Raw genomic sequence first — 24991 nt, 5'->3', positions numbered from 1 at the left:
TGCATGGGAGATGTAAAAGAATCTCCTGGCTTCAGATAGGGTTGGCTCTGGTCATTACAGCCATTTGGGCAGGGGGTGAAACAGAGAATGGAAGATTCTTCTGTTTGTCCTTCTCTCTGTAAATTGCCTTTCCAATAAAATAAATAAATCTTTAAAATTTATATTGTATTACAATAGATATGATGTTGACATTGTAAAAGTGCCTTTATTCCATCAGTTGTGTATGTCATTTGCATGTTTGGATTTAAATCATGTAAGATGTTACAATGGTGTTGGATTATTTGGATAGGCTAAATCATAAAGATTCTTAAATAGGATAAACCTTTAACCAGCTTATCTTTTATAGGCCAGCAAGGTACAAACCAAACCTCATTTGTGTTTGAAAGATAGTCACAAATAAAGAATGTTGAAGAAATGCAACTTTGTTTGCTTTGAAGATGGCAAATGAGAGACAGGAATGAAAGTAGTCACCACAATATATTACCAAGGCAAGGAAATGGATTCTCAAGAGTCTAAAAATAACAGCTTTCGTGATGCCTGAGTTGAGCCTAGTAAGACTATATTACACTCATTCAGGACTGAAGGATAAATCATTAAATCACTAAAGGATGCTGTTCTAAATCATTAAGTGTATGATAATTTGTGATGGCAGCAATAACAATGTAATTCATATCCTGTTAAATTTGTCCTCCCTTTTAGCTTTGAAAATGTTTATATGCACTCACAAATTGGCATTAAATTTATTCATAGCACATTGATATTTCCATTTTTCCTTAGATGACCTCAGGCCATAGCCAGTTTTAGCACTAAATTATAACTATTTATATTAAAAATATATTCTCTCTTTATTCTACTTTTTCTATATTGCTTCTGGTATCTTATTAGGTCTTTATTTTTTTTCTGGGTATTTCTCACATATGTTTTTGTAGCAAAATGTTGCTGAAAGAAGGAAGGAGAGAGAGAGAGAAAGAGAAAAGTAGTCAAGTAGTTTTGTAAGTGTTGAGAGTTGAGAAGTATTTTTTGTTGTGTCAATGGATGTAATTGAATGATTTTTTAAAACTTAAAATATTCTATTTCTATACTTGGCAAGTGCTTGCTCTAAGAAAAGGTGTTGTCTTGCAACACCATTGTCACATATTTGTCACAGATGACTTTCAGAAATATTTCAGAGAGTATGCAAGTTTCATTTCCGAAATACAACCCCTATTTAGATTAGGTTTCTATAAAATTAAACCTGGACAATGTTATTGTAATAATGATGCTTTCAGTTGTAGCTGATAAAACCATATGAGAGTTAAATCCATAGAAGACACAGATTCTAACACAAAGGAGGTTTGGTTTGTACCTTGCTGGCATATAAAAGATAAGCTGATCATATTGTCAAAAAGGAGCCACATCATTAATCAGAAATCTGCTCTTGCAGGACTGAAAGTGAATTAGGGAGTCATGATTTCAAAAAAAGAAAAATAGCCTCTGCTACCTCCATTGCAGTATTTGTGTTACTAGGCAACACAATTCTGCTATTTAGCAAAACCCTAATGATGCTGGCAGCACAGTCTTGGAAAAATGCTTAATACAACTTCATTATCCCCACCACTTTTGCTGCACTGCATATGTAGTGCCTGATTAGGGATAACGAGAAGTAGAGTGAGTGCTGTTGGCTGCACCTGCATCTAAAAGACCAAATAAAGTATTGATTTGGATGAATCTAATGACAGTCATTTAATGTGTTTATCTACTCAGAGCATTCATTTGAACTGACAAAAAATGCAGGACAACCCACTGTTAGATGTGTCTTCGAATTGTAAAGCCTTAATGATTCTGTCCAGCCTGGTCACAGAGACACAAAAATTGGCATAGCTGATACCTACTCTATTGATACCTAGGATAGTCTTTAAGGATAATTTTGAGGAAAGTTGAAGATTAAAATCACCTGATAATTTTGTAATGTATGAAACTTGAAAAACTTACTGTGTTAAGGTTTCTGTTATTTGTGCAGAAAATTTAATTTTAATATATTAGAAAGTTTCTTTTTTGCCAGTTTCCAAGCTGAAATGTTGCTTCAAAGGATGATTGATAGGCACTGATATTCTGTTTGATTTTCTTGTTCCTGCCTTCTGCCTTTACTCTTTCTTCTAAATAGGTGATTTCTAAGGGTTATCACTGTGGAGCAGGTGTCAAAGAAAGACGTGCTGGAAAGAAAATCCATGACTAAATTGGGTCAGAATCTCTTCAAGGATTATTATTGACTAATAAGTGGCATTTATGCCATGGCATTTTTTAATTCACAAAGCAATTTAGACAGGTCCTTCCATTTTCAAGCTGTCTTATTCATTTCTATGATTGAATGCAGTTTTACAGCTTCTGAATACAGAGGCAGACAGGAGAAATATTTAATAGTTCCTTCTGCCATTTCTGTGATGACCTGCAACATTTAGAACATGACACCTAGACAATTTTCTGTAAGAAGGAAAAGTCACCTTGAAAAGTATAGTGTCAAGTTGACTTCTTAACAAACTGATCTCTGCCCCACCCCCAACTTAATCTTCAAGTTAAAAAGGATTAAATAACACATTTCTGAGATTCAGACAGTGGTTTGTTTCATGTTGAATTTATGCTTGAGTTAAGTTGAATATATTGCTATGATTTCTTCGTATAAGAAAGGCAGAATAAGGGGAGCTGGCTTTCCAATGGAGATTGACTGAGAGTGAAAGGTAAACGAGTTGTGTGGGTCTTGACCAGCTGAAAGGGCCATCCTGAAGAGGCCAGTCCCCCCTTACCACAGGGCTGACTATGCTCTCAATCAGGTTGAAACTCACACACACACGCAGAATACTCACTTTAAAACATTTTTTTTTTTTTGCAATTTTCAATGTTATTTTGACGTTTGAAAAAAAGAGTTTTTGACTAACACATTTAATTATCCATTGTCATAGATTACATAGATTATGCTGGTAGCAATAAAAGAGAAGAAAAGGCAGCGATTTTTAATGTGCCAATGAAGTGTGCACACTATGAACTTTGTTTCAATTTCACACCTCCACAAAGTTAGAAAACTATTCATTTCTCTGTTTTACAAATGAGAACATGAAGACTCAAAGGATTAATTTAACTGGTTCCAAGTCACCTAACTAAAATGACATGGCAAAGAATGACTTCTTTCTTCTGACTTTAAAGTATTATTTTTACTATTCCGACATTTCGAATATTAATGCCTTGTTCTGAGATTCAGGGCATATGCTTGAATATATCTCTATTTTATGAAAATAAAAAGGGTAATTTAGTTACTAAGTTTCCCTTCTAAACTCTACTCAATTATAATTTCAATGTATATATTATTAAGCAATTACTGAAAAATTAACCCAGAAGGGTAGCTCTTCTTGTATTTCAAAGGAGAGAATTCTGACTGTTTGCTCATTGTGATATTGTATTTTAAGCCTAATACAAATTGGAGTGTTTCAGTGAGTTGCCAATCTTGAAGCACTTTGCATTAACTGACTTAATTGTGTAGAAAACCATCATTTTAGAAGATGCTCTTATCCTTAAAATTTTGACTCTGTGGCAGCAATAGAAAAGTAATATTCATCAAAAAATGATCATTTGATTCCCTAAAACCAGAAAATTCGACTTCAGATGCACCATTTCATGTGCGTTGTCTTGTCTGGGATGTGTGTTCTTAAGCCTCTACCCACTAGATGCAACTAGGGAACTCCTAGTTAGTTGTGACATTAAAATTATTTCCAGAGATTATTCAGTGTTCCATGATGTGGGAAAGGTCAAAATTGCTATAGTTTGTGAACCACTAGCCTAGAACATTTCATAATTCCATGTGGTCTTTCAACTGTTACCATTAGTAATATATGAATGCCTATATATAAACAAAGTACCAAATATTGGCAGTTAATGGGGAATTTTGATCCTAGTACCCATTTAACAATCAGTTTTTGAATTTACAGAGCCTACTTTGTATCTAATAATCATAAACAGGACCATCTAATTATCTAATTACAAAAAGTTTTAAATGAATCAAGTCCTAGGATTTAAGTAGAAATACCAATTAAAAATGCCTGTTTTTAAAAATACAGTTCCATTAGTTATATACTGAAATGTAAAAAAAAAAATGTGCTTGGCTATTTGGTCATTAAATGCAAAACCCATGCTTCCTTTCTTCTGATTGTTTATAAGTAAAACAGTGATAACAATAGTATGATATTGTCACTTCTTTGCATTTGAAACTAAGCTGTGCTCCTTGAAATGCTTTCACAGGCTTTAAGTCCCTTCATCCTTAGCAGAGTATCTCTGCTATTTGCAGAATCACCTTTCTTTGTGTTGGCCTCCTTCATTCTAATAGAAACAGAGTTAAAGATCACAGAACATAACATTGATTTTTCTACGGACACATCCCCCACCCCCAAATACATAAGCACACACATACACTCCAATAGTTTCCCTTCAACCTACCAGAAACAAAACAAAACAAAAAAACCCAATTTCTGCAACAACTTACAAACTCTTTAGCATAATCTGTTATAGGGTAGTGTAGCTTTTATACTTGCTCACTGCTACTAGCTGACTTCATCCTTCTTCACCCTGTCTTTCCAGAATACTGAGATGCAAACCAATAACTTTAAGGGATCTGTTGATTGAAAGGGTCTGTCTGTAATTTACTGAACTGTAACCAAATTCATTTGAATGGGTCTATTGGCTGAGCTGTTTTCAGGAAAGCTTGATTCTATCCTGAACTGAATTTCCCAATTCTTTATTCACTTTGCACATCCTATTTTCCATTTGAACAATTTTTCTTTTATTACTTCTTTGGCAATTTTAAAAAGCTATTAGGTTGGAACAATGAAAAGAATTTCAGAATGTAGTGATTCAGATGACTAGCCGGAAGTTGTTATTTAATACTGACATTTTTGCACTTTATGGAGTTGCATAAGCTGTTGGTTGTTGGGGTCATCTTATTTACCTTGTTCTGAAAGTTTCATTTATGTGAAGGAGAGAGAGAGCGAGAAAGAGGGAGAGGAGTGGGAAAGGGAGAGAGGTGTGAAGGGAGGATGAGAAAGAGAGAGAGAGAGAGAGATTGATTGACTGATTCTGTGTGCTAGTTGGCCCTTGAAATATTCCACAACAGTTGGGGCTAGTCCTGGATGGAGCAAGGAGCCCAGAGGGTGACAGGGACACAGTAACTGAATCCAGTGGTTACTTGATGCCTCCTGTGTGTGAGTTAGTAAGAGGCTGGATTGGGAGTGGGCCCAAGATTCAAACCCAGGAACTGATATGGGATGTGGACCACACAGCATCAGCATCCTTTTCCAAACTTGTTAATATTCTAATTTTGTTCCAGAATTTTCCCTTTGCCTCTGTGCCTAGAACAGAATTCCTCTTTGGATTGCCTGTCTGATTTCGCCATCGATTATTTCCACCACTGGCCATGCTACTCCCCTGAGTAAAATGAAAGGGGAGAGCATCATGGATGAACTTTGAGGGGCCACAGAATCAGAGGAGAGGGAAACCTAATGCAGTGTGAACTAACATATATAAACCTTTCCCTTATTCTTCACTTGAAGCCTTGCTGCTCTTAATCTGTTTAGAAACAGATATTAGTGCATAATGAAGCAAAACATGACAACAAATAGTATCAGTGTTCAATGTGTGTTTCTCCATTGTGTAATTTAATTTCTAGTTTTCTGTAATGACTGTAACTTAATAATATATGTGAAAATTTTTACTTCTTGCTGGAATGACTAACACATCTATTATATCTTTTCAACATAAAATTTCAGGCTTCTAAGCTCATGTTTTTCTATGTTGATTCAAATCCTTTATTAGCTTGTTTATTATTTGCATCCATGTGACATCATTTGTTGAAGCAAGGAAAAAAGAAATGAACTGTGTATTTGTTTAGACATTACTATAAACAATGTATGCATCAAATGGATCATATTTATTGTGTTCAAAGATGCTCAGCAGATTGTATAGCTCCCGTTGTCATTCATCCATGTTAGTTGCTCTCTCTGGAGTTACGTGTTTCTAGGTCTACATGCTTGGATGTGGTTGCTTATGTTAAATCTTTTTACCCGAATTAGGCAAGTATTATGGTCATCATGAGTCTTATTTGTAGATAAAGTAAGATGATTGTATTTCTTTGCCTAAGAAGTAATAGATGAGAAATAGAGAATATGGGTGTGTGTGTGTGTTAAAAAGAGAGAGAGAATCAATGTCTTTGTTTATTCCCTACAATTCTGTCTCTATTCCTTTAATGACATATACACCCACTAGCACTCATCAGATGCTTCACTGCATTAAACACTTAGGGAACTACGTAGTTCCCATTGACCTAGACTTTCAGAAAACAAGGTCTGTTTTCTGAAAACAAAGTCTGTTTTCTGAAAGGATAGTTACATGAAAAAAGGTAGTTTTTATTTTTAACTATTGGGTCTCAAATTGTCTATAAAAGGCAAAAATGATGATGTATCATTTTTATGGTATCATGCATATCAAGTGGAGTTTTCTTTTCTGTGGGGCTGAGTGAAGAGACAGTTGAAGCAGGGAAGCCTGATCTAAGCGAATTTATTGAGAGGAGATAAAGGAAGGTATATGATGGAGGGGAAGAGGTTAAGGATGACTTCATACATGGTCAGTGTTCTTCAGTTTTGTTCTGGAATGGCTCTCTACTCTCAAAGCTACTGGAAAGAAATCTGCAGGTCAAAGATATTGCCTTAGAGAAGCTCAGGTGAGAGAGGAGGCCATTCCAGACGGCCTCATTAGGAGGACCTGGCAGGTGAGGGATGAGAGGACAACTGGTGACTGGTGGGCATGTGTTCACATTACTTCATGATGAAGAACAGGTAAGAGTTGCCAAACATCTTTCTGGATGTTTCTGAGGAGGTACTTTGTGAATGAGAGGAACAGACTCTAAATAAAGAAAAATGGCTTTTTCTGCTGATGGGCATCATCCAACGGGAGAAGGTGTAAATGGGGCAAAAGAATGATCTCCTTCACAAGGAGGAATTCTGCCAGAGGACATGGTTTGGGCCTGACCTGAGACATTGGTTTTTGTCAAGGACTCTGACATGTAGACTTACTCTGTGGACTCTGAACTTTACAACCTCTACAATGTCATGAGTCAAGTCCTTAAATTCCATCTCTCTCATATACTCTGTAATGCACATCTAGTTGGTTCTGTTTTCTCAGAAGAACCATGAAAAACAGATAAGATAATACTTATTGAATTTATCATAGAGTTACCTAGAGGATAGAGTTACAAATAGGACAAAAGTTAAAATAGAAATACACATGTAAATTTTACATAAAAACGGGAACATTGGTTACTTCCCATGACATTGGCATAATGCACACTGCAGACATTCCAATAGCCTCGACAAGTAGAAATTTTATAGTCATACAAACAAATAGAGTCAGAGGTTATGCCATGGCACTTTAAAAGTTACTGACAAATGGAATGAAGAAATAATCAATTAGATGCAAACATTTCATAATTGCATTTGAAAAACTAATGAGGGTACATATTAAGAAAAAAGAACTTTTCATGAACATCAGTAAATTTTTTCATACCAAGTAAGCTTGTTCTTCAATTTTATTTTATTTTTTGTGAACTCTTTGAAATGTTTTAGTATAATATGCTCAAGGTGCTGGCAAGTGGCATAATTGAGTCATCATGTGTGCCCTGTTTCAAAAGCTTTGTTCTTAATTCATACCACAGTAGCTTCTTTTCTGGTTTTGATCATCATGACTTTTTAGCAGAAGATGATTATAGGAAGCGCTATTGCAGTGCTGACAGTGTATCAGGGACTGTTTTAAAATTTTATAACCCATAGAATCCCCACAGTAGTCCTGTATTACAGATGGGATTAGATACAGACATTTGCTATGTAAATTTCACATGGTAATTTGTTTTGTCATTTTCATCTAATGGGGCTATTTTGTGAAGAAATGGTGGATAAACAGATTTCATATCTTTTTAAAGACTACTAGAAAATTTACTTTTTTCATTATACTGCGTTTTTCTACCAGAATAGATATTCAGCTTAAAGGAAGAATAAATCAATCATCTGGCACTATCAAATCTACTTAGTTTTGCAAAACAAGCAGTGATTCATTTGTCTTTAAATTCTTTAATTATTTTGTGTTACCTAAAACACACTTCGCTTATGGTACAGATAATACATATTCAACTGCTGCTATTATTATTATTTTTTGCTTATAATCTTCCAACTACATAGTCACACAAACATCCACAAATCACAGACCTACACAGATATTCATCTGAAAAAATATTGATTGCTATGCTTAAAGGTCACTCTTAGCTCTTGTCAAAATGACAGTTGATCACTTTCTTCTTGAAACACTGCATTGCTAAGTGCATTAGCATGGAACTGTGCCACAGGAGGAGCAGCCGGGACTCAAACCACACCCACATGGGATAGTGGCATTAAAGCAGGAAGCTTAATATGCTATGCTGAAATGTGGCTCCTGAGCTTCATGATTATTGAATAAATAGTTATCATAATTGAGACTTTAAAGAGAAATGTAAGTGTACACTTTGTGTATTCTTATAGACTATGGGCTAAAACTGATATTTAAAGGGCATCTTTTGTTAATAAAATGTTCAATTAATAACTTCAGCAGAAGCTATTCATCAGGACCCAATTCTTATCACTAATTCCTAATTACACTTGATCTTAGCCAAAAGGCCAAGAAGCAATCACTAATTCCAAATTAAAAATATTCCATTCCTAGAAGCAAGTCACAAAAGCAAAACAAGATTTCCCCATAAATGGAGATAAAATTTTATAAACAGTATCAAATTCAAAGAAAGGGAGATGGAAGAAGGGTAGGAAGCAAGGAGAAGAGGCGGTAGGAACGGCATATCATTATGTTCTTAGAAGTTTATCTACAAATAACACTGAATCTGTTAAAAATGAAGTAAAATAAAAAATACACAAAATAAGACAATTAGATACTTTTAGCTGATCAAGCTAAAATAATCTGTATTCCACTCTAAATATTCTTTATTTTTAGTGCAATTTTGCAATTCCCATTTGATAAGAGAAGTATAATTTATAGTATCTCTGTGACATCCCATCACAGATGTCATAATCATTTGATTTTCTTCTTGTCTTGAACAATGGTTGTTGCACCATTGTATTATTACAAATACAATTCTCAGGACAACCATTATATTTTCTTTAAACACATCTCTAATTTTCTTATGATAAATATATGAATCTAAACTCAAAAACATTTTAATGATTGGTGTTTTGTCAAATTTCTTTCCCAAAATATTTCTCTCCTTTTTTCTTCCTCACATCTTGCCAACAGTAAGAATTACATTAGAAATTCAATTATCACTAAATTTATGTGTTATTATCTATAATAGTAATTCACACTTTTAAATTGTTTAATGCTTCTCATATTTATTTTGTAAAATTTTCTTTTCTGGATTGCTGTAGTTCCCTTTACCTCTTAGTATTTCATGTTTATTCTAATACTAAAGTTCTATCCATAAACAACTATATTATAATATGGCTTATCACTTGTGGTGCAACCATTATTTTTTTTGATCCATTTCAAGAAAAAAAAAAGGTTCCCTTAAGTTATGTCTAGTAAATCCATCTGTCTGTTCCTTTGTGATTTCTTGGTTGAATTCTCAAGTCTTATTGTAATTTTCCTATTGTCCAATGTGTTTAACAATTATTGTCATAATCATCCCGGTTCTATTTTGCCTTTAGGCGAAGTCATCAGTGGGACTGTTGTTTGTTAATAACCAGTTAGGGCCCTAGTTTTTGGACGCAGTTGCCAGGCCTGAGCAGAGGCAGGCAGGCAGTGCAGGTTGTGCCATTGAGGGCTGTGGCTGCTGACAGCCCAGGCACTTCAGAGAATTAACACATCAAAAACAGAGCTCACCTGCCAGCAGTCTCTGAACTACTTATTTTATCTCCTGACCAGCTCAGCCTCCGTTGTTTCTCCAACAGGTCTCTTTGTTGTGTGCTTATTAAAGGAACAGCATGGCAAGTGAGACTAGCAAGGATGAAGACCTTTCTGGAGAGGCAGTTGTCTGAACTGGGGCACGTGCTGTCGACTTTTTTGACTGGCTAAAAGCATTTGGTGGTGTGACATCTTTTGTGATTCCCTTATATTGCTCACTCATTGTCACATTTCCCCTTTTAGGCAAGAGCCATGTCTCCGAACACTGCAATGTGTGCACAAAAATGCCTGGTACATAAAACAGGAAATAAAGGGTTAGTGGATACAAATCATAGAAGCCAGCCAAAGATAGGAGACTCTCAAAACACCTTTCAGAAGAGCTTAGCATTATTTTCTTTTAAAGGCCGCTTACAGAGAGAAGGACAAACAGAAAGATCTTCCATCCTCTGGTTCAATCCCATGTGGCCACAATGGCCAGAGCTGAGCCAATTTGAAACCAGGAGCCAGGAGCTTCTTCTAAGTCTCCCATGTGAGTGTAGAGTCGCAAGGCTTTGGGCCATCTTCCACTGCTTTCCCAGGCCACAGGCAGGGAGCTGCATGGGAAGTAAAGCAGTAGAGACATGAACCGGCACCTATATGGGATCCTGGTACATGTGAGGCGAGGATTTTGCCACTGAGCTATCATGCTGGGCCCAGTGGTTTTTTTTTTTCTTTGTCCCCTGAACAAATGGCTTGAACAGCTACTTAAGGTGGAAGACAAGACTTATAAGGTATCTCAGGTGACAAAAGATGATCTCTAAATTTCTTTGCATGGTAAAGAGGTGAAGAATTTGAAGGAGAACTGGGGAAAAAATTGAATGAGGTTTATCCAGGACAATGCTATGCATTTTGTGCTCTTCAAAAGTTAGAAAGTTATTGTATGTTCAGAGTTAGATGTGGGGATCATGTGCTATTCGAACCCACCAAAACTTAAAAACAAAATGATAGATAAAACCATATAGAATACCACCCTAACATGCCAATTTCTGGCTGAAACATTAACACGTGGAAGCCAAGTGCTAATATACCATGGTTCAAGAAAGGGAAAAACACCTACACATATGACAATGCCATTGGAATTGCATTACTCACAGGCCTGGATTGCATTCCCCCACCAGCTTTACCCACAGACCAGACCTTATGCCTGCTCCTGCTAGATGTTTACAAAATTGGTGATACAGGTACTATCCCTGTGGGCCAAGTGAAGACTAGTATTCTCAAGTCTGGCATGATGGTAGCTTCTGCTCTAGTCCATACTACAACTGAGGTAACATCTGCTGAAACACACAGTGGATCTTGGAGTGAAGCTCTCCATGGGGACAATGTGAACTTCAGTTTCAAGACATTGCCTGAGAAATGCTTAATAGCTTTAATATTATTCTTTTATGATGTAGGCTTTTAAGTTAACTTTTTTTTGACAATTCTAAGGTGTAAAGTACATCTCTGTTGACGTCACATGTTAAACCCCCTGGTGATAGCATTTGGAAGTGGGAGGCAATGAGGTCAGTCTGATGAAGCCCCCATAAATGAGATTATTGTGCTTATTAAGGAGACCTCAGCCAGATCTCTTTTCCTTCCAGCATCGAGGTTACAGTGAAAACCGAGCCATCTAGGAAATGGGCCCTCAACAGACACCATATCTCCTGGTGCCCTGTTCCTAAACTCGCTGGCTAGCACAAACTGTGAAAAAGAAATTTCTGTTGTCTATAAATTACACGTGCATGGGTTTTGTTAAGCAACAGATGCTCCTCTCCAGGAATTTAAAGTATCAGCTAAAGACAGAGACTGCCCACTGTTTCCTATTTATGAAAGTTACAGATTTGATCTGGTTCCTGTCCTGAAAAGGCCTGAATACTCTGTTCTTTCTTGAATGCTGTGAGAAACTCAAAACCTTGCAAAAATCAAGCTCACCTTAAGTTATCCTGAATTAATTTCAATGGTTTGTTTACTGCCAATTATTATGGCAATTACTCTCTGTATTGAATTAATTATCTACAAGATTAATGACTCAGCATCATGGATATCTGAATATCTGATGTGTCTGCCTAGGCTCACAAACATAACTACTGTTCTAACGACATAACACTCCTCCAAGGAAAACTCCACACACTTGAAAAGCGAATTTATTCAACCTGAATCAGTAAGCGTGTCTTCAATCATCTTTGAAAATTTACTGGTAAATATGATGAAACGTGAGAAATACACCATGGTATCTCTTGAAAATACTTTGTTAAGGCATAGTTCTCAATTTCTGCTGCTTAGGTAAAGGTTTTGAGTCATATTCTTTAAGACCTATGCAACTTTTTTTTTTTTTCTTATGGGAAACAGATGGGAATAGCAGATTGTTGCATTGTCTGGTAAAATGAAATAAGGTTCCTCTTTTTCCATAGACTATCTGCAGCAAAGGAGGAGACAATATGACCTCAAATTGATATTTAAAATACACCTTTTATTTAGAAGCAGTTTATTTGCTTTGTGTGCCTAAGCAATGCTGTGCTCCAAAAATCACGAGCACTGTGCTTAAGCATTGTGACTGCTGATGATTTTTGCAGGGAGCAATGTAATACGAATGTAATACGTGATAAAGGTACTAAAATATCTCTTTTTGTTGTTGTGGGGGAGGCATAAGCTGACTGTTTTCTAGATATCTGACTATGGAAAGCAAACGGACCTTGTTTCTATTTTTACTACCAAGTAATTCACACTAGCTCTTGAGTTCTTGACTGGAGAGCCAAAAAATGGAACATTTGGTGCATGAGGATAAATGCAGGTTATGAATCCCCTCTTAGTCTGAATAGTCAAATCAACCAGCTATAGATTGCTTACTTTATGCTTTAGTTCTTTGAGGTTGATTTTTAGTAATGTAAACATTTGTGTCAAGAGCTATGCCGTATGGTGCTTGTGACTAAGCACTTGTGTTAGGCAGACATAAACTGACTCTGATTAGAGTAAATTCGGTAAGGTCATATTGAATCCTTTTCCTTTCCTTTCGATACAGTTACAGAAGGCTGGCTTCATGATCACAGTTGAAGTCAATCATGACTTTTTTTTAAATGTGCTTATTCTTTTGTACTTAGAATTTCTCCCATTCCCCATAAATCTTTCTTTAAAAGTATGTTTCTTCTAGCTAATACATTCTGGATCTTGCTATTTTATCTAGTCTGAAAGTCTGTGAATTTTTTAAAAAAAGATTTATTTATTTTATTTGAAAGAGTTTTACACACACACACACACACACACACACACACACACACACACTCAGAAAGAGAAAGGGAGAAAGGGGGGGGGGTCACTCCCCAAATGGTCACAGCAGCCAGAGCTGGGCTGGTCTGAAGCTGGGAGCCAGGGATTTCTTCCTGGCCTCCCACACAGTTGCAAGGGCCCAACGTCTTGGGCCATTCTCCACTGCTTTCCTAGGGAACTGAAAGTGGATCAGCGGAGACTCAAAGTAGTGCCTTTATGGGGTGCCCACATCACAGGTGGAGGAATGTCTTGCTACACCACCACCATGCTGGCCCCTCTTCATACGTCTTTATGTATGAACTATTGATTGAAATTTCTTGGTATCACTAACAAACTTTCAAAATAATCTGCTATTTAAGATATAAGGACTAATTTATCAATCTCAATACTTGCAATCAGTTACAGTATTCAATTCACCAGCTCCATTTTAACCAAATAAAACAATGATATGGAGAAAAAACTATTTTCATGATGATGAGAAGCTTCTTAGGGACAAGAACTGGTGGCTGAATTCCACTTCCTTATTATTCCTTATTATTTGTGGATATTCTCCCTGTAATAGGCCCATATGGGAAGACAAAAATTAAGAACAACCTTAAATGCATTAGGAAGTTTTGACTATCACATAGAAATGGACATCTGGGCCTGGCATGGTGGCCTAGCAGTTGAAGTCTTTGCCTTGAATGTGCTGGAATCCCATATGGATGCCATTTCTAATCCTAGCAGTCCCACTTCCCATCCAACTCCCTCTTTGCAGCCTGGGAAAGCAGTAGAGGATGGCCCAAAACCTTGGGATCCTGCACGTGCATGGGAGACTCAGAAGTTCCTGGCTTCTGGCTTCAGATTGGCTCAGCTCCGGCTGTTGAGGCTACTTGGGGAGTGAATCATCAGACAGAAGCTCTTCCTCACTGTCTCTCCTCCTCTCTGTATATCTGACTTTGCGATAAAAATAAATAAATCTTTAACACAAATGAAATGGATAGCTCTTTTACATAATTGATCATATATTTTACAAGTTGCTGAGATTGTGGGACTTTACAAATAATTTGCTTAGAGTGACTGGAATGTCATGAATGAGCTTCCATTCAGGTTCCTGCCAAGAACTATGTCCCTGAAAAACTTTGAGAGACTGGTAGTCAGAAGAGGATGGCAATTTTTAAAATGCCACTTGGCTCATTCCACATGAGAATACCTGGGTTTTAGTGCTAATTCTGCTCTTGATTCTGGCTTCCTCTTAGTGCAGGTCTTGGGAGGCAGCAGGTGAATGGCTCAAGTAATTGAGTTCCTACCACCAATATGAGAAATCCAGATTAAGTTCCTGGATCCCTTTCCACTCAGGCGCAACTGTTGTAGGCATTTGGGACGTAATCCAATGAATGTGAGATCTGTGTATTTTTCTCTCCTTGTCTGTTTGATTCAAAAGATAAATGCACAAACTTGTTTTTGTAAGTTGTGTTTGTTTCCCAGAAAAATCACTAATACAGGCTGGGTGTTTTGGGTCATTTCACAAGTTTAGGTACTTGTGTTTCTAAGCAAAGTTTGATAATACAAAAAAATACTTAGGACTGCCTGATACTCTCCATAGTTTTCAACATACAAGCATTGTTTCCCATTGTTTAATGCTTCTCTTTGTGAACAAACTTCTGTGACACTTGAGTCCTTTACATTTTTAATATAGGCTTTTGTCCAAGGACTATGATTTTGTTTCCCTGTATTTATGATCTGATAGTCATGGCTTTCTTTCCATTGTCTACCTGTGCTTAGAATAATGACCTTGATTTTCCTTAAAACTTTATCACTGTTATATAAGCCTCTCTCATATTCTTAAAACTGTCTTACTTTGAACTAACGTACTTGATGGCTTCCCAGTGAAAGACATTCTTTATTTAGCCTTTTTATTTACTTGGAGGATCAAAGTAAATGGATGAAAGCAGAGCTTCCTATGATCTACTTGATTTAACAGTGTGTTCGTTTTATTTAGGGATTAAACATAGCTGTGGTGAGGGAATGATGTGTTAGGCATAAAATGACCTATGTTCTGTTTCCAGTTTTGTACATTCAAACTTGCAATGAACATGTTGACTCTGTCTTGTATGATCCTGCCACACAATTTATAGTCATAAGCCAAAAAAGACACAGTGTGACTTATTTATTTATATAACATTAAGAGAATATTTAAAATATTTTAACTTTACTTATTTTGCTTGAATTTCAGAGAGGCACACTGACAACATCTGACATTTGTGGGCTCGCTTTCAAATGCTCACAGTATTTGGGGTCAGGCCAATGCCTAAGCCCAGGAACTCGAGCTGATTAGCCTTTGTAGATAGCAGGTACCTAATCACTTGAACCATCATCTGCTACCTCCCAGAGGGCATCAGCAGGAAGCTGGAATCCAGATGGGACTCAGAATCCAAATCTAGACACTTTGAAGCTGAATCAGCTGTTTCATTAACCAACTGCCCTGGAGGATATTTTGGAAAGAAAAGCAGATGACAGAGGAACATTAGAAACTTAGGTGTTAGAACCAAATGAGAGTTCTGTTACTTGAGCAGTTTTCAAAGGACAGCCAAGGATGTGTAAAAGTCAGAATTATTTACATAACAAAAGTAAAATATTATTGGCTTTGCCCTTCATTCTCTTGTGATCATTCCATGTTATAGTGGTTTTCAAAGCCCGGATAATATGTGATGACATCATCACACATCAACAGCAAATAAGATGTATGCTTGTGTGTTTCTGTGAAATACTCATTCAAACATTCTGACAGATGTAACGCATACACAAAAAAGATCTTTAACATGAGATTTTGAGATCAAAGATATTGAGAATCTTTATTCCAGATTCTTTTCTAAGTATGTAGAATACAAGGGGTCATAAAATAACTGCAAAGACGTAAAATGGCCAAACTGAATATGTACAATGGTTAGAGTCCCACAAAAGACCAACATGAGGCTACTTTGAAAAGTTTGTGGAAAGTGGAATTAAAAGATGACTTCCTTTTGGTGCAAAAAATTTTGAAATTCATGCATAACTTTTGATAATAGATATTTTCCAAGAAATTTTTAAAAATCCTCTAATTTGTAAAAAATATTGACGAAATATATATATTTTTTATCTTTTAATATGGTTTGTTATAGACAAGAGTTTTTGGAAAATTTGAATTTCTATAATAATATCAATCAGAAAGGTCATAACAACTTACTCTTTCAAATGTGCTGTTATGGATGTTTTTGAAGAACTATCACATGACCATAGATCTGTTTTTTTAGTTGTGTAGTCCGGAGGAAACAAATGAAAAGTAGAAGTATTAAATAACTGATGTTACAACAACTGAAAGAAAATTCACTCAGACTTTCTAGTTTCTATGAGAATAGTCATTAAGTGTCACTTTTTTTTCCTGTTCATTAAAACTTAAATACATTTGATGAAGTGAATTTTTCTCTCTTAATCTATAGGGTATAAAAAAAGATAGGGGGAAAAAAAACTTTAACAAACAAGGACCAGCATTTCATCTAAGAGTTAAGGGTTCTGGTTAGGACTTAAGTGTTCCATGTTGAAGTTCCGAGGATGGAAAGCAGCTTCAGTCTTTGACTGCAGAACCTGGACATCAGAAACAGTGAGGACACTTCGAGTAATTGTGTCATTGTAATTCAGTTGGGATTGAGCTCCTGGCTTCAGGCTGAAGGTCCAGCTCCAACTTGGACACTGTGGGCTCTGGGGGAGCGAACAAGTGGATGGCAACTTTCTGCACCCTGTCTCATTTTCATTGCTTCTAAAAGTAAAAATAATAAAATAAAATAAAGCTATCAGTCAAACAAAATCCTCAAAGCCTAAAAATGGAAGATAAAAGAAGTCTTCATCTCTTCTAGCAAACAAATTGGTTTTTGTTGAAATATTTAAAGCCATATTAAGAAAAAAAGAAAAGACTACTTTAAAGTTTGTAAATGTATGATAGAAAAAATTAAGGACGGGTTGGCTCAATTGTTAAGAGGGATTTGGATAGAGAAAAGAAATGAATCTAAAAATAGTCTTCAGAGTTTGTATTATGGACCCTGCGCCTGTGTGGGAGACCTTGAAGAAGCTGTGGCTCCTGGCTTCGGATCAGCTCAGCTCCAGCTTTTGCAGCTACTTGGAGTGTAAGCCAGCCGATGGAAGATGTTTCTGCCTGTCCTTCTCTCTGTAAATCTGACTTTCCAATAAAAATAAATAAATCTTTAAACAAAAATGACTCAAAAGGGTTTTCTGAGATCATATGCAATTGAAAAGAATCAATAATAAAAACAAATTAGAAAGTAAACACAGTCTATGAAGTATAGAAAATGAAATAAAAGGTGAGGAATACCTGGGAGATAAAAAATAAAGGTGACAGAAAGGAATCAGGGCAAACAGAGCTCACAGAGAATCTGTGATAGCGTCGCACCTGCCCATCCTGGATATATTTTTGCTATTGCTAACTTTATTTACCTTCTTGTTTTAAACTCGATGGTAGGGAATTAAAATAACTGAAAATAATACCAGAAAGTGTACGATAATTAGAATTGCAAGAGAAAGAAGAGCATGAGCTCACTTACCTAAAAAGATTAAATTTTGAAATTTATGATATAATGAAATATGCAGAAAATGAATCACTTCCACAGAATATTACCCACATCCATTTCTTTCATTCTCAGTATCTTCCTTGTTGTTTTTGGCTCCAGTGAGGCTGTATTTCTTTATTTTGTCTAGTTTTCTGATTTTTTAAGCCCTTGATATCCCTTTTTTCCACACCTACATGGTTAAGGTAGAAGAAAAAGATTGGTTTATAGTTTTTTTTTTTTTAAACCCCTATGTCCTAGGAACTGTGATGGGCACTTTATATAATGTCACTTGATCTTGGTAGAAATTTGAGATACTTAGAGAGAGTTTTATTTTTTCAATGATGAATTGTAACATGCTTTGCCAAACATTCTACAGTTTATGAATGGACAAGCTCATCTGATATTCTTACAACTAAACCATAATGGTTCCAGAGGTGTTTAATACTTGTTTATAGGCATGGAAGAAACCATAATCACTAAAATTGTCAAATAATCCTCAGTGGACATTTAATTTTAATAGAGTATAAGGGTTTGTTTTTTTAATGATCATTCTACTTGGTTATATTTTCTCACTGGAGACAGAAAAATAACGAGGCTCAAGGGTGCAGAAGGAGCCCCTCCCTTTGCTGGTTTCTCCCTCTTGGGAGGAGCTACAGACCATGTTCGCAGGTCTCAGCTGTGATGCAGTAGCGTCAGGTTCCTTGTGCTGAGCCAGTTTCTACTTTAAGATGTGGTGCTCTCTGTCTTCCTCTATGCTGTCAGTCTCATAGATCGGTGACTTCCACCCACTCATGTTCACCATCCAGTCTTTTGCAGAAATGCACCGACTGCTTATTGATTGCCTTCTCAGACTGTTCTCAAACACCAACACTTGTTTGCCCTCATGACTTGACAACTCTGTTAAAAAGATTTCTGTTCTCACATGAATCACTAAGCAATATAATTGTGTTATTATTTTAAATACTGGTACTCATAAGAGACTTTTTTGCCATGATAAGTTGCTTGCAATGAATAGTCAATAGACTATAACTGAATAAAAAGTGCTTTCATTAAAAGTTGTAGAGGAGCTGTCATCCAAGCCAAAGAGAACAGCAAATGTGATGCCTAGTGGAATATACTTTAAGATATGCAGATCCCTTGGATGCATACCAGATAAAATGAGTCAATAGATTTATTTAATTGAAATACAGTGTGGTTAGTGGTAGGAGGTGAGGATAGGAGGAAGAGAGGCAGGGAGAGGGGAAGAGGTCTTCATGTTCTGTTTCACTGCCAAGCGGGTGAAAGAGCCAGGACTGGGCCACGTTGCCTCATGGCATCAGGAATGCTATCCTGTTCTCCAGGAATTCAAACACCTGGATCATCAGTCATATCTTCTCAGGTGCATTCACAGGAAGCTGGGTTGGAAGTGGAGCAGCTGGGACATGAAACTGCTCCCTGGTATGGAATACCAGTGTTACAAGCTGTGGTGTAACCTCCTGTACCATGCGTAATTTCTATTATGTTTTTTAAACCATGAATATTAGCCGAAAAATGTTATCCAAATTATCATCTAGTTGTCATTATTATTTAAAATGGCATAGAAAATTTTTGTAAATTTAAGATGATATGTGCTTCTCTTGAGATGGGCTCATATTCTTCACTCTCCATTCCAGGAATGAAGAAAGTGTGTGGCTACTAGTGTGGTTATTGTGATGAAAACTAAGCAGACAAGAATTTCTTATGGGTGAGTCAATGCTGTTAACACAGTGGCAGTAGTTTAGAATATATGTCACCTACAGCACTGAGTTGTGATTATAAAATAAGAGATACAGAATGTATAGAAATGTTGAAGTCCCACAAGAAGAAAGCAATTTGACATTTAAAATTTTACTTTTCAAAATGTTGTCATTGATAACATTTGTTTAAGTCCTGTGGCGATATCTGGTGTAATTAAACTTCATACTTTCCATGTTATTAATGTGGAGACAATTAAAAGGTTTGTTCAAGTTTGTTGGAAACAAAAATTTAAAGAATAGAAAAATAGTTTAGTTTCTGATCTAATTAATTGAAAAATCTACCTTTCTATATTAAAAAATACTCTTTGAATAATACACGTATACTGAACTATAACAGCATCCTGACACCAGATCATATCAGGTAAGTGGAATAGAGAGTTCAAGGCAGCAGAGGCAGGTATATGGAACCTAGGAGTTCACTGGTACATTTAAAAACTGATTCTAGGGAATAAAACACTGCTTTGTATTTACACTGATTCCCATGCTGTAAAGGCAGTCTTTCTTGTAGCTGACTTCAGGATATCATTATGATGCCTCCAAGTAGGGAGATGGGACGAGAGGAGCGGTGTGTGTTTGATCCTTGTAAAGAGAAAAGCCTGCATTCTTTTGCAAAGTGTGCACAGGCTCTGCCATGGGAAGGCACACAGCACTCAGGAATATGTAGACCAAATGCAAAAGACATCAGCTATGAGATTTCCAGAGAAATGTGAATGCTCCTAATATGAACAAAGCCCACACAAATCCAAATGCTACGCCAGTCATCCATTGGGTAGAGTCATTGATAAGGGTGAGTGCTGGGGTCACACTTGTGAAGCCATGGTGCCAGAGGGCTTGGGCACAGACCAACAGGTCAAATCCCTTCTAACTAGAAGCGCATTTCTATTCACCATGGTACATCACAAGAAAAATTAGATGGATTTTCCTTGTGAACATTACATGTGCAATATTTTAAAGCTGGAGACTTCGGGGTGGTCAGAAGGGGAGCTCTCAGCTCTTTGGGTCCCAAGTCACACAAATGGTTGTGATTTTCCCCTCTTAGAGGAAGTCGAGTGCTTTTCCTGTCAGCTGTAATAACTGTTGTACTTGCTCAGGTGGAACACGGTGGGATCTGCTGCTCAAGGTCCCTTTGAGGACAATACAGGTGAAATTTGTAGGATATTGTGTAGTGCAAGCAGAATGAAGGTCATCATTCACCTTAAGCCTAGTAATTTCAATAAGAATTTCTAAGAGATATTTCTTTTTGCAAATGATGATAGAGATAAACAATCAATTCTTTTTAAAACACCTCTGGCTTATTGCTATTCCTTCTCACTTCGGGCTGTGTTAAGAAAATTGCTGCCAAATTCATAAAAGCAGAAACATTCCAAACATAGACAAAATAACAGACTCACATCTGCTACTGAGTTGTTAATAATTTACCATAAATCTAAACTTATTAGTTATTCCTCAGATAGCTTGATATATGCATTATTTATGGAGTCTTTCCCCTTTGGTAGACTACAAGGATCACATTAATTTTTAAGCAAATTGTAAAATGTTGTAATTCTTAATATCTGGTGAATAAAAAGGAAAAAAAATATAGAAAATGATGTTTAAATGTAAGCTATTCCTTGGAATTTGTTTCTCATTCACTCTGAATATCAAATATCAAAAATTATTTTCAGGATAGTTAAGATAGGGTGCACACCGAGTTTCATTAAATAAACACAGGACTCATTTATGGCTGTAAAAGTCCATATTTTCTGCCGTTGGAGAAGCCAGGAACTGAATATTTATGAAATTGGGATTGTCCCACACTTCATTGTTTTCCTCAAGGGCTTTTATGTAGACCAGAGGAGAAAATGGAAACCCAAATTCTCCGCAATCTGCCCAGTGTTAAACTCTTTCCCCAAATGCAGTGCAAAACGTTTCTTAGCATTAAAATGCATAAATTGGAGGAATCATGAAAGGAGAATTTCAGAGAAGTATCAAAGAGGCTAACTCCCCTCTTACCCACTTAATGTGGAAGTGCTCACCCAGGAAGCAAGTGCTCTCATAGTCTATAAAGATTACAAGTGGACATTTAAAGCCAGTGTAAATTCTCAAGAGTTCAGCATCATTAATATTATAATTGACCAACAGCAAATATCTGTGACCTTCTGTTCTGACACGTTCTGTGCGTCTTTGTTGCTTGCTTTATTTTATTTTATATTAAACTAGCTTCATGACTTTAGATCATTTATCAGCATTCTTAGAAACTTGTTCCCTTATCTGGAAAATGAACGCTGTGAAGTGACCTGCACCACAGAGCTGAAAGAATCAAATTAGGATGTGACTATGTGGCACTCCTAGAAGGAGTTGTCATATTATTGTGCTTTTATTATGCATGTGAGCCTGAATCTGAAACAGAACACTAAGGACATCATCTCAACCACAGAAATGAAGCCCAGAAACAAACAGAATGTTGATGATTCAAAGTGCATTGAAATTGCATGCATGATTTGGAAGGAAACCCTCACTCCAGTGGACCATAGGAATTGAAAAGACAGCACAAAGCTGTGTGTCCTAAGTGTGTTCCATTCACTCAATGCTTTGATGCAAAAGGCTTTAACAAAGTTAATCAATTTTTCTATACTCGTAACCTTTAATTTTCTCATTTATTGCATATGACTTTGCTGGTACATACCGTTTCAGTAAAACTGTCATAATTTACATTCCCTCACTTGCATCTAATAAGTGAGTTCCAGAGCCTCATCTCTGTGTGTAGATTCTCTTGGAGAGGAAAGATAATACTGTTGAATAAAGCTCTTGAGGAGACCAGAGCAAAACTTCTCCCACTTTGTTGTGTATGGAATTACCTGAGGACTTGATTGGTTTAGTTTGTTGAGGGACATGTGGTGGTGGTGGTGGTGATGATGGAGATGGTGGTGGGTGTTGAGTTTCTTCTTAGGTGATGCTGATTGCTGCAGGCACATATTGGAGCACAAAGAGGCAATAGAGGATTGAATTCAGGACGGTCCATCTGTCTTTACAGGAGACAAAGCAGATGGTGTGGCTGCAGTGGCTGGTAGGTTGGTGGGATTTGTCAGTGGATATGAAGGCACAAAGCCTGATGAATTCTCCAAAGTTCCATGTGTGGAGAAGACTGATTTGTGTTTGGAGAATTAATAATTCAGATTTTTTTCTTTAGATATACTGGTCTAATTATTTTTACTGTTTAATCAAATGCCAGATATCCAGTTTGAATTAGATTGCTCTGAAGTAGTCTACTTGGTGAAACCTCAGCAAAAGTATTGTGTTTAATACCTAACCCTGACAGATGGCGTGGAGCATCTGGAGTCTCAGAGGAGACAGGCTACTTGTTGACTGCCTCTATTCCTCATTGGCTTAGAGGCAAGGCCATGGAGAAAAATGTGATGCCAGAAATAGATTCCCCTCTTTATGACCCTAACCTGTTATGAAAGCAGTTGGGTCATTTTTTTTTTTGAAGTTTCCTAGTTACATCGAACAAAGTATTGCTTTTTATTTAATGGATGACTCAAAACCAGATGTAATTCTGGCCCAGGATTTTGAAATATGACAGAATTTGGAAGATGTGAAGGAGAAGTCTATAAATTAGTCTTAGAACGTTGAAGAACAGTGAATGAGAAGAATATTTGTTTCTTCTTCAGGACATTGAACCATTTTTGTACAGCACTACTGAGAGTCTTTATATCTTGATTACAGCAGCAATCAATTTCTGCTCATCCTTTTTTGTGCTTCTGGATATCACAGTAATAGATATCACTTTAAATTTGAGCGAACAGATAATGTGCATAAACAGGCTGAAATGAGGTTACGTTTTCTGTAGATCTGTCTTGAGAGCTACGTTGGCTCAGTTTATAATTTTAGTAATTAAGAAATGTTTAATAGAGTAGCATTTCCCATTAAAACAGCAAGCAAATGCCAAGAATGAGAAAAATTTTAAGCTGTTGACCAAGAGTTACTAAAGACTTTCTGTTGTATTTTTTATCCAGTTTTTTTTTTTAAATTACATCAATAGCAATTTCTCCTTACTTAGGATCTTACACATTTTTTTCCTTTTTTTTCTACCTGTTTATAGTAAATTTTCCAAATATTTTCCTTTATACATCTGAAAAGTTTCAGACCTCAATATTATGGTGCTAAACTACTGAAATAGCTAATAACTAGGAGGATATAAATATATATTAATTTATAGCAAATTTCTACACATAATGGACAGTTATCTAGCTTTTAATTTTATTGGTATTAAGAGAAAAATTTTATGCATTCTATACTACAGTCAAACTTCTCTTGCTCCATTCTTCCATCACCTGTACCTGTCTCTCTTCCTTTTCTTCAACAGTATTTGCGAAGTCATAATTTAGATCATGCCATATTCATAGGTTTAATTTGTTGCTAATCTTTTTCTGACCATTCTTGAAGCTGGGTGGGATGAATGTGCAAAGTTGAAAGCTGGTTTGTATTACTTGTATTTCTGGGTAGATGAGTGAATCTGCTATTTTGATACTGAGTGATCCTTTGTGGATCCCAAGAATGGTATATGGAACGTGTATAGCATAGGCTGTTACTAAAAGAAATAAAGAGTAATTTTGTCAGTTAACTGGTATTATTTTATGAAAAATAACCCAGTCCACTTGGTTGGACCAGTGCTTCACTAACTGCTTTTCTATTCAGTTTACTTTTTCATTGGCTAAGCAGTTAGCTAAATATTGAATGAAAAGTACTAAACTGTAAAAATTCTTCCTTTTCATTCCTGACTGTAATATATTTAGCTGGAACTTGTTATATATAATGTCACAATAACCAGTTGAAAAACCCTAAGACCTGTGTATTTTCTATTAAAACATTAAGAATTTTTTTTAATGGGTGCCCTACAAAACAAATACAAATCCCTTTCGAAGTGGCAGAGTATGAGGAATTGAGAGAATTTTTGTAGAGGAGACAACTTTTAAAATAATCATGTTAGTTGCAAATATTTTCAGTGATAAAAGCATTTAAATATCAATTAAAATGACAATACGAACCATTTTTGTATTAAAAATCAAGTGATGCACAAATATAAAAAAGACTAAAAATCTTTGCTAACTTTGTAGGCCTGTGGCTAAATAGGGTTATAATTTATATGACACAGATCAGTATGATCCAGGACATTAAGGAATGCTCTTGTGTGTGTGTGTGTGTGTGTGTGTGTGTGTGTGTGTGTGTGTGTGTGTGTGTGTGTAAGGGCAAACAGAGGAGTGTAGAACGTAGTTTCCGCCTGCACTGTCATATAAGTACCGCGCGCTAACCTATTGCGCCACTGGAGCCCCGGTTAGAACGTAGTTTCATATTACTGATTTGTTCTTTTGAGGATTTTCTTCTCTCTAGGCTTATTTTTTATCATCTGCCAAATGAGTCAGA

At 36.3% G+C, this 24991-nt stretch overlaps 1 protein-coding gene and 1 long non-coding RNA gene across 2 annotated transcripts in view; one reads left to right on the top strand and one right to left on the bottom strand.

The window, feature by feature from the left end:
* Positions 1-24991, bottom strand: part of GALNTL6 (polypeptide N-acetylgalactosaminyltransferase like 6) — a 726107-nt gene that overhangs the window by 228682 nt on the left and 472434 nt on the right. The gene's annotated exons all lie outside the window — the stretch shown is intronic.
* LOC121146413 overlaps positions 1-24991 on the top strand; it is a 399682-nt gene that overhangs the window by 177363 nt on the left and 197328 nt on the right. The window contains exon 5 of the long non-coding RNA XR_005882213.1: positions 19466-19536. This is a non-coding gene — a long non-coding RNA (uncharacterized LOC121146413). The remainder of the gene's footprint in view (positions 1-19465; positions 19537-24991) is intronic.

Source organism: Ochotona curzoniae, unplaced genomic scaffold, assembly GCF_017591425.1.
Source record: "Ochotona curzoniae isolate NIBS_2020 unplaced genomic scaffold, NIBS_Ocur_1.0 scaffold_4505, whole genome shotgun sequence".
NCBI lineage: Eukaryota > Metazoa > Chordata > Mammalia > Lagomorpha > Ochotonidae > Ochotona > Ochotona curzoniae.
Note: the sequence above shows the minus strand (reverse complement) of the source record. Positions and strands in the feature narration are given on the sequence as shown.